Source organism: Chiloscyllium plagiosum, unplaced genomic scaffold, assembly GCF_037043375.1.
Source record: "Chiloscyllium plagiosum isolate Xiang-an unplaced genomic scaffold, Cpla_swu_hap1 HiC_scaffold_18, whole genome shotgun sequence".
NCBI lineage: Eukaryota > Metazoa > Chordata > Chondrichthyes > Orectolobiformes > Hemiscylliidae > Chiloscyllium > Chiloscyllium plagiosum.
Window position 1 is genome coordinate 77102621 of NW_028270156.1, and position 17603 is coordinate 77120223.

The 17603-nt window shown below is 45.1% G+C and overlaps 1 protein-coding gene across 1 annotated transcript in view; it reads left to right on the top strand.

Annotated features, from left to right (window-relative positions):
- The window catches only part of LOC122558125 (mucin-6-like), a 314704-nt gene that overhangs the window by 286849 nt on the left and 10252 nt on the right, over positions 1–17603 (top strand). The window lies entirely within an intron of this gene.

Sequence of the window (17603 nt, forward strand, 5' to 3'; positions counted from 1 at the left end):
AGGACTGGTTCCACCAACATGAATGCGTGTGTTGGTGGAGGGGGAACTGGTTGGTTCTGTGGGAGAGGAAGAAATGGAGGTTTTTGTGCCTTAGTCATGGGGAATGGACGTGTATAAGGACCGGATGTGCTTGGTGAAGATGAGGTATTAGGGGCTGGGGAATTGAAAGTCATATAGGAGGTGAAGTGCGTGAGTGGTGTCCCAAATGCATGTTGGGAGCTCCTGGGCCAAGGGCGATAGGATGGAGTTGAGATATGATGAAATGAGTTCAATGGGCAGGAACAGGCAAAGGCTGTAGGTCAACTGGGGAAATCAGTGGATTTTGGATAAGGGGTAGAACCGGGCAATGCGGGTTAAGGGAACTATGAAGTTGGAGGCTGTGGATGGGAGATACCCTGAGATGATGAGGTTGTGGATGTTTAGGAGATGATGGCTTGGTGATGGGAGGTGGGATCATGATTGAGGGGGTGGTATGAGGAGGTGCCAGTGAGTTGGCATCTAAATTTGGCAAGGTAGAGGTCAGTGCACCATCCTACCACTGCCTTTGATAAGGTCCCACATAGGAGATTAGTGAGCAAAATTAGGGCACATGGTATTGGGGACAAAATACTGACTTGGATTGAAAATCGGCTGGCTGCCAGGAAGCAAAGAGTAATGATAAACAGGTCCCTTTCAGAATGGCAGGTGGGGTACCACAAGGTTCGGTACTGGGACCGCAGCTGTTTACAATATACATTAATGATGCAGATGACGGATTAAAAATAATATTAGCAAATATGCTGAAGACACAAAGCTGGGTGGCAGGGTGAAATGTGAGGAGGATGTTATGAGAATACAGGGTGACTTTGACAGGCTCGTTGAGTGGACGGATGCATAACAGATGCAGTTTAATGTGGATAAATGTGTGGTTATCCAATTTAGTGGCAAGAACAGGAAGGTAGATTACGATATAAATGGAGTCAAGTTAGGTAAATTCTTGTCAGATGTGGGAGTTTAAGGAGAGTTTACAGCTTACTGTGGATTATATCTGCAATAAATGCTGTTCGTTGCGAATCCTATCAGATTAAATGGATCGGTTGGAGAGATAGAGGCAATGAGGAATTTGCAACAGTAACGGTATGTGATGGATGGTAGTTATAGGAAAGCGGAAATGTTGCAGATACAGTCACATATATGGGTTAAATCCAGGAAAGGTAAGAGAGGTAGGCAACTAGTACAGGAGTCTTCTGTGGCTATCCCCATTTTAAACAAATATGCTATTTTGGAAAATGTAGGGGGTGATGGATTCTCAGGGAATGTAGCACGAACAGCCAAGTTTCTGTTATTGAGATTGGCTCTAATGCAGTGAGGGGTACGTCGGGTTCCAAGAGATCAACTGTATTAGGGGACTCTCTAGTCCGAGGTACAGAGAGACATTTCTGTGGCCAGCAGCAAAAAATCAGAATGGTGTGTTGCTTCTTTGGTGTCAGGATCAAGGATGTCTCAGAGAAAGTGCAGAATGCTCTCAAGGGGGAGAGGGGCCAGCAAGAGGTCATTGTACACATTGGAACCAATGACATAGGAAGGGAAGAGGTTGAGATTCTGAAGGGAGATTACAGAGAGTTAGGCAGGAATTTAAAACGAAGATCTTGGGAGTAGTAATATCTAGATTACTCCTGGTGCTACGAGCTAGTGAGGGAGAAGGATTCACATTTTTGGATTATTGGAATCTCTTTTGGGGTAGAAGTGACCTGTACAAGAAGGACGGATTGCACCTAAATTGGAAGGGGACTAATATACTGGCAGGGAGATTTGCAAGAGCTGCTTGGGAGGATTGAAACTAGTAAGGTCGGGGGGTGGGTGGGACCCAGGGAGATAGTGAGGAAAGAGAACAATCTGAGACTGGTACAGTTGAGAACAGAAGTGAGTCAAACAGTCAGGGCAGGCAGGGACAAGGTAAGACTAATAAATTAAGCTACATTTATTTCAGTGCAAGGGGCCTAACAGGGAAGGTAGATGAACTCAGGGCATGGTTAGGAACATGGGATATCATAGCAATTACAGAAACATGGCTCAGGGATGGGCAGGACTGGCAGCTTAATGTTTCAGGATACAAATGCTACAGGAAGGATAGAAAGGGAGGCAAGAGAGGAGGGGGAGTGGTGTTTTTGATAAGGGATAGCATTACAGCTGTACTGACGGAGGATACCCCCAGAAATACATCCAAGGAAGTTATTTGGGTGGAACTGAGAAATAAAGGGATGACCACCTTATTGGAATTGTATTATAGACCCCCTAATAGTCAGAAGGAAATTGAGAAAATAATTTGTAAGGAGGTCTCAGTTATCTGTAAGAATAATAGGGTAGTTATGGTTATGGTAGGGGATTTTAACTTTCCAAATATAGACTGCCATAGTGTTAAGAGGGAGAAGAATTTGTTAAGTGTGTACAAGACAATTTTCTGATTCAGTATGTGGATGTACCTACTAGAGAAGGTGCAAAACTTGACCTACTCTTGGGAAATAAGGCAGGGCAGTGACTGAGGTGTCAGTGGGGGAGCACTTTGGGGCCAGCGACTTAATTCTATTAGATTTAAAATAGTGATGGAAAAGGATAGACCAGATCTAAAAGTTGAATTTCTAAATTGGAGAAAGGCCTATTTTGATGGTATTAGGCAAGAACTTTCAAATGCTGATTGGGGGCAAATGTTCGCAGGTAAAAGGATGGCTGGAAAATGGGAAACCTTCAGAAATGAGATAACGAGACTCCAGAAAAAGTATATTCCTGTTAGGGTAAAAGGAAAGAGCTGAAAATGTGTTGCTGGAAAAGCGTAGCAGGTCAGGCAGCATCCAAGGAGCAGGAGAATCAACGTTTCGGGCATGAGCCCTTCTTCAGGAATGAGGAGAGTGTGCCAAGCAGGCTAAGGTAAAAGGTATGAAGGAGAGACTTGGGGGAGGGGCGTTGGAAATGCGATAGGTGGAAGGAGGTTAAGGTGAGGGTGATAGGCCGGAGTGGGGGTGGGGGCAGAGAGGTCAGGAAGAAGATTGCAGGTTAGGAAGGTGGTGCTGAGTTCGAGGGTTGGGACTGAGACAAGGTGGGGGGAGGGGAAATGAGGAAACTGGAGAAGTCTGAGTTCATCCCTTGTGGTTGGAGGGTTCCGAGGCGGAAGATGAGGCGCTCTTCCTCCAGCCGTCGTGTTGCTATGGTCTGGCGATGGAGGAGTCCAAGGACCTGCATGTCCTTGGTGGAGTGGGAGGGGGAGTTGAAATGTTGAGCCACGGGGTGGTTGGGTTGGTTGGTCCGGGTGTCCCAGAGGTGTTCTCTGAAACATTCCGCAAGTAGGTGGCCTGTCTCCCCATTATAGAGGAGGCCACATCGGGTGCAGCGGATGCAGTAAATGATGTGTGTGGAGGTGCAGGTGAATTTGTGGCGGCTTTGGAAGGATCCCGCATGGGCCCCAGCAATGCCTGCCTCTTCGTAGGATATGTGGAACAGTCCATCTTCCGCAGCTACACTGGCACCACCCCCACCTTTTCCTCCGCTACATCGATGACTGTATCGGCGCTGCCTCGTGCTCCCATAAGGAGGTTGAACAGTTCATACACTTTACCAACACCTTCCACCCCAACCTCAAATTTATCTGGACCATCTCAGACTCCTCCCTCCCCTTCCTAGACCTCTTCATTTCTATCTTGGGCAACCGAATCAACACGGACATTTACTATAAACCAACCGATTCCCACAGCTACCTAGACTACACCTCCTCCCACCCTGCCCCCTGTAACAATGCCATCCCATATTCCCAATTCCTTTGTCTCTGCCGCATCTGCTCCCAGGAGGACCAGTTCCAATACCGAACAACCCAGATGGCCTCCTTCTTCAAAGACCACAATTTCCCCCCAGACGTGATCGACGATGCTCTCCACCACATCTCCTCCACTTCCCGCTCCTCCGCCCTTGAGCCCCGCCCCTCCAATCGCCACCAGGACAAAACCCCAATGGTCCTCACCTACCACCCCACCAACCTCCATATACACCATATCATCTGTCGTCATTTCCGCCACCTCAAAACGGACCCCACCACCAGGGATATATTTCCCTCCCTTCTCCTATCAGCGTTCCAAAAAGACCACTCCCTCCGTGACTCCCTTGTCAGGTCCACACACCCAACCAACCCAACCTCCACTCCCGGCACCTTCCCCTGCAACCGCAAGAAATGCAAAACTTGCACCCACACCTCCCCCCTTACTTCCCTCCAAGGCCCCAAAGGATCCTTCCATATCCGCCACAAATGCACCTTCACACACATCATTTACTGCATCCGCTGCACCCGATGTGGCCTCCTCTACATTGGGGAGACAGGCCGCCTACTTGCAAACGTTTCAGAGAACACCTCTGGAACACCCGGACCAACCAACCCAACCACCCCGTGGCTCAACATTTCAACTCCCCCTCCCACTCCACCAAGGACATGCAGGTCCTTGGACTCCTCCATCGCCAGACCATAGCAACACGACGGCTGGAGGAAGAGCGCCTCATCTTCCGCCTCGGAACCCTCCAACCACATGGGATGAACTCAGACTTCTCCAGTTTCCTCATTTCCCCTCCCCCACCTTGTCTCAGTCCCATCCCTCGAACTCAGCACCACCTTCCTAACCTGCAATCTTCTTCCTGACCTCTCCGCCCCCACCCCCACCCCTACTCCGGCCTATCACCCTCACCTTAACCTCCTTCCACCTGTCGCATTTCCAACGCCCCTCCCCAAGTCCCTCCTCCCTACCTTTTATCTTAGCCTGCTTGGCACACTCTCCTGATTCCTGAAGAAGGGCTCATGCCCGAAACGTCGATTCTCCTGCTCCTTGGATGCTGCCTGACCCGCTGCGCTTTTCCAGCATCACATTTTCAGCTCTGATCTCCAGCATCTGCAGTCCTCACTTTCTCCTAGGGTAAAAGGAAAGGCTGGTAGGTATTGGAAATGCTGGATGACTAAAGAAATTGAGAGTTTGGTTAAGAAAAGAAGGAAGCATATGTAAGGTATAGACAGGATAGATTGAGTGAATCCTTAGAAGAGTATAAAGACAATAGGAGTACACTTAAGAGGAAAATCAGGAGGGCAAAAAGGGGAAAGGAGATAGCTTTGGCAAATAGAATTAAGGAGAATCCAAAGAGTTTTTACAAATACATTAAGGACAAAAGGGTAACTAGGGAGAGAATAGGACCCCTCAAAGATCAGCAAGGTGGCCTTTGTGTGGAGCCGCAGAAAATGGGGGAGATACTAAATGAGTATTTTGCATCAGTGTTTCCTGTGGAAAAGGATATGGAAGATACAGAATGTGGGGAAATAGATGATCACATCTTGAAAAATATCCTTATTACAGAGGAGGAAGTGCTGGATGTCTTGAAATGCATGAAGGTGGATAAATCCCCAGGACCTGATTGGGTGTACCCTAGAACTCTGTGGGAAGCTAGGGAAGTGATTCCTGGGCCTCTTGCTGAGATATTTGTATCATTGATAGTCATAGGTAGGGTGCCGGAAGACTGGAGGTTGGCTAAGGTGGTGCCTCTGTTTAAGAAGCCAGGGAACTGTAGACCAGTGAGCCTGACGTCGGTGGTGGACAAGTTGTTGGAGGGAATCCTGAGGGACAGGATGTACATGTATTTGGAAAGGTAAGGACTGATTCGGGGTAGTCAACATGGCTTTGTGCATGGGAAATCATGTCTCACAAACTTGATTGAGTTTTTTGAATATGTAACAAAGAGGATTGATGATTAATGTGATCTATATGAACTTCAAGAAGGCGTTCAATAAGGTTCCCCATGGGAGACTGGTGAGCAAGGTTAGGTCTCACGGAATACAGGGAGAAGTAGTCGTTTGGATACAGAACTCACTCAAAGGTTGAAGACAGAGGGTGGTGGTGGAGGGTTCTTCTTCAGACTGGAGGCCTGTGACCAGTGGAGTGCCACAAGGATTGATACTGGGTCCATTACGTTTCGTGATTTATATAAACGATTTGGATGTGAGCATAAGTGTTATAGTTAGTAAGTTTGCAGATGACACCAAAATTGGAGGTGTAGTGGACAGCGAAGAAGGTTACCTCAGATTACAACAGGATCTTGACCAGATGGGCCAATGGGCTGAGAAGTGGCAGATGGAGTTTAATTCAGATAAATGCAAGGTGCTACATTTTTGGAAAGAAAATTTTATCAGGACTTATACACTTAATGGTAAGGTCCAAGGGAGTGTTGCTGAACAAAGGGATCTTGGAGTACAGGTTTATAGCTCCTTGAAAGGGGAGTCGCAGGTAGCTAGGATAGTGAAGAAGGCGTTTGGTATGCTTTCCTTTATTGGTCAGAGTATTGAGTACAGGAGTTGGGAGATCATGTTGCGGCTATACAGGACATCGGTTAGGCCACTATTGGAATATTGCGTGCAATTCTGGTATCCTTCCAGTCAGAAAGATGTTGTGAAACTTGAAAGGGTTCAGAAAAGATTTACAGGGATGTTGCCAGGGTTGGAGAATTTGAGCTATAGGGAGAGGCTGAACAGGCTGGGGCTGTTTTCCCTGGAGCGTCAGAGGCTGAGGGGTGAACTTAGAGATTTACAAAATTATGAGGGGCATGGATAGGGTAAATAGACAAAGTCTTTTCCCTGGGGTGGGGGAGTCCAGAACTAGAGAACATAGGTTTAAGGTCAGAGGGAAAAGATGTAAAAGAGACCTAAGGGGCAACTTTTTCACAGGGGGTGGTACGTGTATGGAATGAGCTGCCAGAGGATGTGGTGGAGGCTGGTACAATTGCACCATTTAAGAGGCATTTGGATGGGTATATGAATAGGAAGGGTTTGGAGGGATCTGGGCCGGGTGCTAGCAGGTGGGACTAGATTGGGTTGGGATATCTGGTCGGCGTGGACGTATTGGACTGAAGGATCTGTTTCTGTGCTGTATATCTTTATGACTCTACACAGGGGAAGTACGAGATCTTGGTGCTTTTGTACATCCGTCATTGAAAGCAAGCATGCAAGTACAGCAGGCAGTGAAGAAAGCTAATGGCATGCTGGCCTTCATAACAAGAGGAATTGAGTACAAGAGCAAAGAGGTCCTTTTGCAGGTGAGACCATACCTGGAGTATTGTATGCAGTGTTGGTCTCCAAATTTGAGGAAGGACATTCTGGCTATTGAGGGAGTGTCGCGTAGGTTCACGAGGTCAAGTCCCAGAATGGCGGAACTATCATATATTGAAAGATTGGAGCGACTGGGCTTGTATAGACTTGAGTTTAGAAGGATGAGAGGGGATCTGATTGAGATGTATAAGATTGTTAAAGGATTTGACACTCTGGAGGCAGGAAGCTTGTTTCCGCTGATGGGTGAGTCCAGAACTAGAGAACACAGTTTAAAAATAAGGGGTAGGCCATTAGAACAGAGTTGAGGAGAAACTTCTTCCCCCAGAGAGTGCTAGATATGTAGAATGCTCTGCTCCAGAAGGTAGTGGAGGCCAAGTCTCTGGATACTTTCAAGAAAGTGGTGGATAGAGCTCTTCAAGATAGTGGAAGCAAGGGTTATGGGGATAAGGCAGGTACAGGATAGTGAGTGTGGATGATCAGCCATGATCACAATGAATGGTGGTGCTGGCTCGAAGGGCCAAATGGTGTACTCCTGCACCTATTATCTATTGTCTATCGTCTATTGTCGCTACAGGACACACACACACACACACACACACACACACCACCGACGTGTCAGCTGGTTTGATGGTGAATTTGGGGTTGGAGCGGAGGGCATGGAGGGCTGCGCATTGCGAGGGTAAGGGTTTGGATAGGTTGAGGTGGTCAATCTCACGACAGCAGTTGGAGATAAAGAGGCTGAAGGAGGGTAAGAGGCCAACACAGGGTGTTCAAGAGGACATTGTATGTTGAAAGCGGGAGAAGAGCTCTTCGGAGGGTGGGTTGGAGTTGCAATCGATAAATCGTGGAGGTGACAGTAGAAAAATTCAACATCGCTGCTGCAGAAAGGCTGCCAGCATCATCAAAGACCCATCACACCTGGTAATGATCTCCTATAACCTCTTCCGTCATGCAGAAGATTCAGAAGCCTGAACACACATGCCAGCAGGTTCAGGAACACTTCTTCTCAGCCGTTATTAGACTGATGAATGGACTCTCTAGCCTCAAATAATACTGACATTGCTAATGTTGATGTTGCCTCGCAAACATAATGTATGAATTAATCTGTATGCAACTGTCTAAGACATTTTACAACCTCTGGTCTGTGCAAACTTTCTTACCGTGATCTTTCATGTACTGCTCATAAACAAAACACTTCACTGTACTTCAGTACACGTGACAATAAATTAATCAGTCTTATAAATATAGTTATCATCTCCAATGAGAATAACAGGTCGTTGAATCAAACTTATTCAAAAAAGGTTAAAAAAACATGATAAAAAACTTTCCGAGTCAGGACATTATTGTAATCTCCTTAACAAAATCTGAAATTTCTTATCAGAATGTCAAACAGACAATGAAAGGATCAGGAAATAAGAATCAGGAAAGAAATTGTGATAACCCCTACTAGGTCCATGGAGTATCACTCATTTATCTCATCGAAGAGCTAGTTGATTATGATAATTCCTTGGTATTAGGCAATGGTCTGTCCAGTTGGAACTTATCTTTTGAGCCCTAGTAAGCCTTCTTGTGGTGTAGTGGTAACATCCCTAGCTCTGGATTGGGTGGTCTGTATCAGATCCCACTTGCACCAGAGGTGTGTAATAATATCTCTGAACAGGTTGGTTACAAGGTAGGTTAAACAAAACAAAAAAATTTAAGAAGTTATAAAGCAGGCCCTCCCCTGTTTACTTAGCGTTGCTGTGGAGTCTATGGACTATGAATATGTTAGTTACTGGAAATTACACTCTCCTTTTAGTTATTTGAAACATCTTTTGTTGTGTTTTCAGTTGTACTTCGGACTTACGCTCCTGATCTCTGGGAATCCTGTATGGGCAGATTGGAGGACCTCCTCTTGGGTCTGCTCCTCAGCCTGGCTGGGCAGGCTATAAACAGGTCCAGACAGCAGGCTGTGCAGGCAGTTATAATTGCCAACTGCCTACCCCTCTTCCGTGGTTAAGTTCGTGCTTGGATTTCTTTGGAGAGGGAGCACACTGTATCTATCAATAATTTCAATGTCTTTAGAAAGAGGTAGACATGGGGGATACAGTGCTTTATTTCCCCAACCAACGCCACTTTAATTTAATCCTTTCCTGCTGTCCCTGTCTCTCCCTCACACTTGATGGTTTGCATTGCTCTGTTTTGCTAGCAGTAGTCAGTTATTTACAAAAAACAGTCACATGATTTTTTTGGTGAGAAGTTTGCTCAGATGTGCTATAAGCACATCTGGGTAGAGGTAAAATAATAAAGGAGGCATGGGGAACACAGTGCTTTATCTCCTCTCCAACTCCATTTTGATTTAGTCCCTTCCCTCTCCCTGCATGCACCATCCTACCCACCACCAATCTCCCTCCCCCACCCGTGAGGGTTTCCATTCCCCTTAATGGGTTTTGCTCGTAACTATATTCAGTTGGCTGAACAGATGTTTTACAGATGGTGGTTCAAATAATTCCACAGAGGTCATTGTCCCATCGCCAAGTCACCTTTTATTTACACATGGAGAGTCGTTGACATTGATCCAGCTTCCTCAGAGCCAACTCTCAGAGTGAACAGACCTCTGACACTCCTGTTTACTTTTTTCCCCACAGAGACACTAAGTCACCCCTTATTTACACATGGAGAGTCCTTGACACTGATCCAGCTCCCTCAGAGCCAGCTCACAGAGTGAACAGAAGGTGTGACACTCCTGTTCTTTTTTCTCTTTTATTTACCCCCATACTACCGCCTAACTGCAGTCATGCTTATATTTTCCGCAGCACCCATGTTGTGTGTGTGCAGGTGTGGCTCACAGTGAAAGACACAAGGAGTATGAATCTTTTATTCAATTTCCACCACCAGGAAGAAAGGGCATTCCTGTTTATATCTGTCAGCCAGGGCTCCCCTGGAGCTTCAGAGGCTGAGAGGTGACCTTATAGAGGTTTACAAAATTATGAGGGGCATGGATGGGGTAAATAGACAAAGTCTTTTCCCTGGGGTCGGGGAGTCCAAAACTAGACGGTATAGGTTTAGGGTGAGAGGGGAAAGATATAAAAGAGACCTAAGGGGCAACGTTTTCACACAGAGGATGGTACGTGTATGGAATGAGCTGCCAGAGGATGTGATGGAGGCTAGTACAATTGCAACATTTCAAAGGCATCTGGATGGGTGTATGAATAGGAAGCATTTGGAGGTATATGAGCCAGGTGCTGGTAGGTGGGACTAGATTGGGTTGGGTTATCTGGTCGGCATGGACGAGTTGGACCGAAGGGTCTGTTCCTGTGCTGTACGATTCTATGACTGGATCATTCTGTGTTCACTGTTAGCTATGACAAGAAGCATGTCTATAAAATTTAAAACCTTAATGTATTCTTCTATGGTGGTACCACTAGTGGTTTATCTACTAACCGGGGGCAGCTCAATGCATCTACATTTGCTCCTTGGCCTCCCGGACATAATTCCAACCTGTAATTATACACACATTATTACAAACAACCACTGAATTCAACCTGAAGCAATGGGTGTCACTGCATTGTCCTCTTTGAGAAGCCCTAGCAGGGATTTGTAGTCTTATTATTACAGATTTCCATCTGTTGGTGGAACTTCCTGGTTCCAACTATGGTCGCCAAGCTTTCCTTCTCTATCTGGGTGTATTATGCTCTGCCTTAGCCTGGATGCCCATCCTATTGGACATTCCTCTCCTTTGGGCAACCTCTGAGCTGATACTATCCCAATACCATATGAGGAGGCATGTCAATACCAAATCTTGCTTGGGATCATAGCGTGCCACTACCTTAAACGATGATAGCTGTATCTTCACTTTCCTGAAAGCTATTGGCTGTGTGACCATTTCAAAGGCTGACTATTTTTCATGAGTTGATGCAAAGGTGCCAGAGTGGAGACCAGGTTATGCATGACCTTTCCGTAATAGTTCAGCAGCTCAAGGAAAGACCTAAACTCTGGCACAGATAAAGGGGACAAGGCACCTTTGATCGCCCTCACTTTATTTTCCAACAGATCTTGTTGACCGTGTGGCCCAAGTCTGGAACACATTTTTTTTCCTTTTTAAGGCATATGCCCACCTGGGAAAAAAAAAATTTAAGGACTGTGTCCATGTTCTCAAAGTGCTCTTTATTAGTCTTCTCTGTTATTAGCACGTCATCTAGGTAAATGGTGACCTTGGGTAGACCATATAAAATGTTCTTCATCGTTTGCTCAAATATTGCACAAGCTGACAATACCCCAAATGGCCATCTCATATATTGGTATTAATTGTAGCATACATGTGAAAATCCTCAAATAATTGCAATTACAATTAAACATGCTTATGTCCAGCTTTGTAAAGAATAGTGTCCTACCAGCTTTGTGTATAAATCCTTTGTACGAGGGATTGGGTATTTGTCCAGTTGCGAAAAGCATCTTACCATCTATTTAAAATCCCTACAAAGGCAAATTGACAGTCAGACTTCACATTTGGTATGACTGGTGCCGCCCATTCTGCAAATTGGACTAGTTTGATGATCCCTTTGCTTTCCAGCCTCCTGATTTCTGCCTCCATTTTTACCCATAAGGTAAATGGCACTGGATGAGCCTTGCAGTAATATGGAATTGTTTCTTAGTCAGCATGCAAGGTGGTTTTAGCTCCTTAGGTAGTCTATAGACCATACTGAAAAGCTTCCAGGTATGTAATCAGGATTTAACTCAGGCAGCCATTTGCCAATCTAAAAATGTTAAGCCAATGTAGATGAAACTTTCTGAATCATTATTGCCCCATCAGGCTTGGGCCTGAGCCTTTTAAAACAATTGAACCAGCTTCCCCAGCATGGGTTCTCAGTTTCACCAAAGTCTTACTCAAACTTAAAGGTTGACACCCAGAACTAATTCTGTTAAAGTCTGTATCTGCGATCACTGAAATGGCCATGCTAGTGTCGAGCTCCATTAGAACCAGGTGACCATTTAACCAGACATTGATTTTGATTGGTTCTGATTTGGATGTTGCTCAGCAATTTAACTGTTCTAAACCAGGTGAAGGTGGACTTTTCAGGGTGTGCTCTCTCCTGGGTACTGGCCTATGAGATAATTCAATGGAATCATGCTCATCTTGCTTGCCAGATGTTAAAACCCACTAAAAAGTTGAGGCTGTGGTTGACGGAACCTCAATAAAGAAACTAGTGAGAAGAGTGAAATCTGTAAAAAATAAGTACCACCATGTCCAATGGTTATCTTTCCAATGCATGGTGCCATGGATCTGAAGGTATGGGACAAAGACAGAAATATTTTGATTCTACATTTGGTAGATTAGTCTGTCTACATTCTGCAAATTGGACTGGTTTGATGATCCCTTTGCTTTCCAGCCTTCTGATTTCTGCCTCCACTTTTGCCCATAAGGCAAATGGCACTGGACGATGTTTTCACCATCCCCCTAGACCTCCCCGTCACTGAGGATGAACAATCAAATTTAATGTGCATTGTGACATCAAACACTTCTTTTGCCGCCTCCATCTCCGGGCTTACTTTTTCCAGCAAGACTACCACCCACCTTCCAAGGACCCCTTCTCCTGTCTCCAACATACCCCATCCACCTTGATACCTCACGCTGGTCTGTTACCTGCCCTCAATCTCTTTATTTCTAACTGCTGCCAGAACATTGACCACCTCAACCTGTCCACCCCCTCACCCACTCCATCCTCTCCCCCTCGCAGCGCGCAGCGCTCTACTCCCTCCGCTCCAACCCTAACATCACCATCAAACCAGCGACAGGGAGGAGGAGCGCACTGGTAGCTTGGTGCACTGACCTCTACACGGCTGAAGCTAGGCACCAACTCAAAGACACCTCCTCCTACTGCCCCCTTGACCACGACCTCAACCCCCATCACCAACCCATTTTCTCCCAGACCGTACACAACCCCATCACCTCAGGAGATCTCCCATCCACAGCTTCCAACCTCATATTTCAGGAACCCCGCATCACCCGCTTCTACCTCCTACCCGAGATCCACAAGCCTGACTACCCTGACCGACCTATCACTCGGCCTGCTCCTACCCCACCAAACTCATCTCCACATAACTTAATACTGCCCTAACCCCCCAGTCCGAGAACACCCCACATACATTTGAGACACTACCCATTGCCTCCACCTCCTCCAAGACTTTCGTTTCCCTTGCCCCCAATACCTTATCTTCACCATGAACATCCAGTCCCTATAAACCTCCATCCGCTGTAACAAGGGCCTCCAAGCTCTCCATTACTTCCTCTCCCGACGTCCCCACTAGTACCCTTCCACTGACACTCTCATTTGTTTGGCTAAACTGGTTCTCACCCTCAATAATTTCTCCTTTGAATCGTCCCACTTCCTCCAGGCAAAAGGGGTAGCCATGGGCCCCAGCTATGCCTATCTCTTTGTCGGTTATGTGGAAAAACCCATCTTTTGTATTTACACCGGCACCATTCCCTACCTTTTCCTCTGCTACATTAATGACTGTATCGGTGCCGCCTCGTGCTCCCACGAGGAGGTTGAGCATTCATCAACTTCACCAACACATTCCATCCCGACCTTAAGTTCACCTGGATCATCTCAGACACCTCCCTCCCATTCCTGGATCTCTCCATCTCCATTAATGTGACCGATTCAACACTGACATCTATTACAAACCCACTGACTCCCACAGCTACCTGGACTACACCTCCTCCCACCGTGCCTCCTGTAAAAATGCTATTCCTTATTCCCAATTCCTCTGCCTCCACTGCATCTGCTCCCAGAAGGACCAGTTCCACCACAGAACACATCAAATGGCCTCCTTTTTTAAAGACTGCAATTTTCCTTCCCACGTGGTTGATGATGCCCTCCAATGCATCTCATCCACTTCCTGCACCTCTGCCCTCGAACCTCACCCCTCCAACCACAACAAGGACAGAACCCCCCCGGTCTTCACCTTCCACCCCACCAACTTCTGTATATATCGCATCATCCTCCGCCATTTCCGCCACCTACAAATGGACCCCACCACCAGAAATATATTTCCCTCCACCCTCATCTCCATCCAAGGCCCCAAAGGAGTTTTCCACATTGTATCCGTTGCTCCTAATACGGTCTCCTCTGCATTGGGGAGATAGGATGCCTACTCACAGAGCACTTCAGAGGGCATCTCCAGGACGTCTGCACCAACCAACCCCACTGCCCCGTGGTCAAACACTTCAACTCCTCCTCACACTCTGCCAAGGACATGCAAGTCCTGGGCCTCCTCCATCGCCACTCCCTAACCACCCAACACCTGGAGGAAGAATACCTCATCTTCCGCCTCAGGACCCTCCAACTCCATAGCATCATTGTGGATTTCACCAGTTTCCTCTTTTCCCCTTCCCCCACCTTATTCCAGTTCCAACCTTCCATCTCAGCACTGACCTCATGACCTGTCCTAACTGTTCATCTTCCTACCTACCTGTCCACTCCACCCTCTTCTCCGACTATTACCATTGCCCCCACCTCTATCTGACTATCACACTCTTGCTACTTTTCACCTCCAGCCCCACCCCCTCCCATTTATTTCACCGTTCCCTCAGCTCAGAGCCTTATCCCTGATGAAGGGCTTTTGCCCGAAATGTCGATTCTCCTATTCCTCATACTGCCTGACCTGCTGTGCTTTTTCAGCACCACATTCTCAACTCAAATCTCCAGCATCTGCAGTCCTCACTTTCAACTTCTGTCCATATAGGTACCTAGTAAGGACAAAACAATTGTTATTGATAAAATTGCGGAGACATGGAGAGGAACTTAAACGTGGGGCACAAATGAAGTTTTTAAAATTGATAATAAAGGGATATTGACCAGTGATAAGTTCAGAATGTTATGCCGAGACGAGAGTCGAGATTAGAGTGGTGTTGGAAAGGCACAGCAGGTCAGGAGAGCAATGCACTGTCTTTCTATAGTCCTATTTCTCCATGATTCACTGCAAACATTTAATTCCTCTGCAGAGGTCCCAAAATGGCCAATAGAATGCTTTCTAGATTTTGAATTTAAAATAAGAAGGTCTATCAACTAGATGTATTTAATGAAAGCAAAAGTATTTGTGTATTATAAATCAAAACTTATTCAACTAAGATGCAAAGCTGGTTAACTCATTTCATTTGTTTTCTAAAAAGATAAATGTATAGCTCTCTAAATAATCTAAACCATACTAACAGATAATATAGTGATAAATAGTAAAAATTGAATTCTCTCTGCAGAGACTCACTTTGGGTTAGGGAGGTTAAAAAAATTCCAATAGTTTTGATAGCTTAACACCACAAATTAATAAGGTTCAAGATGTTAGATGGCTATCAATCTGATGTGTGTAGGTGGATGTCACCTAACATAGGCAGTGTCTCTGGGGTCTTGGGAGACACAGCTTGCTCAGGGAAAAACACAATATTGACAAGTCTTCTAGTCTTCAAAAAGACAGTCTGTTTTCACACTGGATTCATAAGTATCATGCTTCAGAAACAAGAGACACGAGCTGTGCAGCCTTGTCTTTAGCAGGTTTCCCCCAAGCTGAAGATTTTGAAACCATTTCCAAAGCAGTATTCAAACAAAACAGCCATATAGCCAAATTGTAAAAAGAGTCAGCTTTTCTCTCCCAAGTACATTCAAGAAACGAGATCAACATTTATCTGGAGCTAGGTCATAAAGATACAATCTGGAAGAAACTGTAACAGAGGACCATGTGAAAGGAATTGTGTGTTGATCAATAAAATGGTCCTTAAAGTCCTCTTGTGTCACAGTATAGTGTCCCTACTTGTGGATCTGAGAGACCCAGGTTCACATCCCACCTGCTGCAGATGAGTATAATAACATCTCTGAACAGGTTGATAAGAAAAATAGATTACATTTTGAAAAATAGATTACATTTTGAACAATATTATAAAGTACTCCATAACATTTTATCTGATCAACCAGATTGTAAATAGACAACTGTCCTGTCTACATAAGTAGTTCACTCCAGATAACTGCAGGATCTAATCATTATCAATTAGTTATATCAATGATAGCCCAAATTGAATTGCATGCTATGTAATAGTCTTCCTGGTCTAGAAAGTAAAACAGTGAGTCCAATTTTGCTTTTACGTATTTGAATGTTTTGTGTTCAGGGACATGGGTTTTCATTGAAGTCAAGATTTCAGAAGAATATTTGGTGAGCAGTAAGGCAGTTGTAAATCCATCTGAAACTTAATTTAGTTCAGGAAATTTGAAATTTGATATTGTCCAACAAAAATAGCATCAAACATGGCAAACAAACTGTTAATGTTCACTTCTCATGATTACTTGGAATAAGTTACAGAATCTCAGATTCTGAGCAGGTGATAAAAGTTAACAAGATACTTTGTATCTTCAATGGAAATTGTGGTGCAAACGTAGTAGCCCTACCTTTGAGGCAGGTGACCTGGGGTCAAGTCCCACTTGCTGCAGCAGTACAGAATAATATCTCTGATCAGGTTGGTTAGGAAATATCCGTATTTTAAATGGGATGCAGGTGCTGAGGACCAGAATGCTGTAATCAAGGTTTAGTTAGTGATAATGCAAGTGTTTGTGACAGACACAATAGACTCCCCAATTCTCAACCTTTCATTCACCAGTTGAGGATTCACCCTTGTGTCTCAATAGGTGGTTTTCTGTCCCTATTCCTTCCAAAAGGGAGTTTGCAGAGAGTGAGAATAGCTAGATGCTTTTGAATGTTCTCCACTCACAGCAGGGGAGTAAGAAAGAGATACTTTCTCCTTCATTAACTGGATGTTTCTGCTGTGCTGTCCAAACACAAAGCTATAGTCATTTCTCCAGGAACTAATCATTTATTGTTATTACGCTGAGTACTCCTGAATACACACGAGTGATCTTGGTTAAAAAGAACCAATCAGAAGTCTATGGTTGGGCAAAGCTGCTTTGAATAAACACCCTTGAAGTCGAAGTATCTAACAGTGTCTGCCAATACTTGAGGCCACCACAGTGACACAATATGCACTGAGTTCCTGTAAATTCTTTTTAAAAGCTGCAACAATCTATTTCCACAGTCCCTTGGTTTGAAACCATATCTTTTGTTATTTTTAACTCCACAGTCCAAAAAATAAAAGTGGTCCTTGCAGTTCCAAAGATCCTTCGTGGGGAATTTCAGAACAGCTCCTTAATAATGTGAGGATTCACATCACACACAAATGATAGTTTAGCATAGTCCTTGATAAAGTAGGTCATGGAAGATTCCAGCAAGCAGATGCATGGAGTATGTGGACCATAGACCTTCTGATGAATATAGCACAAGACCTGTCATGCATTTATGTTAGAGAATTGTAGCTGCAGTAAGGAATGCATTGCATAGAAGAGCATGTTGTCAAATACTTCCAGTTTTAAGGTGAGAAGGAATAATCTCTATGCCCACACGATAAGACAGTATAATGCATTATGAATTGTGACCTGCAAGTGACACTTTTAGAGTAATGTCTCTCTAACTCCTGCTTAACTTA